At 40.4% G+C, this 1,875-nt stretch overlaps 1 pseudogene; it reads right to left on the bottom strand.

Annotated features, from left to right (window-relative positions):
* Positions 1-907: 907 nt before the first annotated feature.
* Positions 908-1,198, bottom strand: LOC102816381 (annotated as a pseudogene).
* Between the last annotated feature and the right edge of the window lie 677 nt (positions 1,199-1,875).

Below are 1,875 nucleotides of genomic sequence, written 5' to 3'. Positions count from 1 at the left end.
ATCCCTGTATCCCAGAGCCCTGCTATTCCAAGGTTGTGCATACATCATTATTTACCTCTGTTCCACTTAACCCATGCAAACCTGCCTAATTGTGTTCCCATCCACTTTGTTCTTCCATTCCCCTCCCCCCTCTTGTGTCTTGCCCCACTCCCTAGCACCCAAACTATACTGTGTCTATTCCCTACCTTGTGCTCCAGCTTCCTCTCCCTCGCCCCACCCCACCACCCTCATCCTGGTAACCAGCAAACCCTCCCCCTTTAGTATGGGTTCTTCTTTTTTTCATTTTAAACAAGAAATTTATTTAAACAACAAGATGGTTGACTTTAAGGAAAATCTATCTAGGATTCATTTCTTTTAGAGTAATTTACCCCTACTTAAAGACAGATTGTCCTACATGTAACAGCTACGTACAAAAAGTTATAAAATTGTCCTTGGTTTTACAATGATAAATGAAAAACATTAGAATTCTCCAATTGAACAAGGTATGCAAGGAGTTTTTATGTTGTTTTTTGTTAAACAGTGAGAGCAAAATAACTTACTGTAATATAAAGATAAGAGCTGAATGAGCATGCCACTAATGGAGAAAGGGGGGATTTTCACAGAACCAGTATTTTCCCCCATCTCATCTCCACTTGATATCGGTCAAAACATACCATTGGCCATTTTAGTAAAAAAGAAAGAAAAAAAAAAAAAACACCTAAAAACAAACAACAAAAAATGCAATATGCTTGTGCACATGTACCCATTACTTTATGCGCAATAAAGGAATGGGGACGGGGAATGAAAGAATAGAGAAAACTATACTGTAGTAGTCAGGATGTGCTGGAACTAAATTGTGGTTTTCTAATTGAGAATGTATTCTTGGTGGGTAGGAACAAAGTTCTGGAGTAAAGTAGCAGGCTCCATTTTAGAAGACACCTCCTGTCTGCTGCTGGAACACATCAATTGTATCTTCATCTTCCTCCATTTCCAACCGTGCAGGTATATCTGTTTCATTGATTGGCTGCCCGTCAAATTGGAATCCGATCTGCCTCCTTGACAAACACTGTCATTTACAATACGCTTTCATTAGTGTACTAAGTGGTGTATGCCTTTTAATCTTAAACTGCACCACAGAACTATCCTGCCCCACCACCTTCAAATTAATATGATCATTGTTCTCAGTCTTGACTCTTTCCTTGGGTTTCTCGTCGGCCATGGAGAGCGCCATAGTATCCTCAGCTGCCGGTTCACAAAAGAGGTACCAGGTCCAGATCCGCACCGAATGAGCACACAAGCAGCACCAGGAGCGGCAGAAGAAGGTAGTATGGGTTCTTTTTCTTAGTTTTTTACAGTAGTGGTCCTATGCAGTATGTCTCCTTTTGTGACTAATTTCACTCAACATAATGTCCTCAAGGTTCATCCAGGTTATGCGGTGTCTTGCAGCTTCTTGTTATTCTTCAAGGTAGCATAATATTCCATTGTATGTATGTACCAGTTTGTTTATCCATTCTTCAGTTGATGGGCACTTTGGCTGTCTCCATATTTTTGCTATTGTAAATAGTGCTGCTATGACCATTGGTGTGCATATATCTACTCGTGTTATGGCTCGTATTTCTTGTGGTAAATACCAAGTAGAGGAATTGCTGAATCATAAGGTATTTCTATTTCCAACCTACTGAGGAAGTGCCATATGGCTTTCCAGAGTGGTTGGACCATTTTGCAATTCCCACAGCAATGTAGGAGCGTCTCGGTCTCTCCACATTCCCACCAGCATTTATTGTCCTCTACTTTGCTGATGTTCGCTGTTATTGTTGGTGTGAGATGATATCTCATTGTTGTTTTGATTTGCATCTCTCTAATGGCTAGTGATCGTGAACATTTCTTCATATGTTT

Source organism: Chrysochloris asiatica, unplaced genomic scaffold (genome assembly GCF_000296735.1).
Source record: "Chrysochloris asiatica unplaced genomic scaffold, ChrAsi1.0 scaffold00002, whole genome shotgun sequence".
Taxonomy (NCBI): domain Eukaryota; kingdom Metazoa; phylum Chordata; class Mammalia; order Afrosoricida; family Chrysochloridae; genus Chrysochloris; species Chrysochloris asiatica.
The sequence above is the reverse complement of the archived record's forward strand: the minus strand, read 5'-3'. Positions and strand labels throughout refer to the sequence as shown.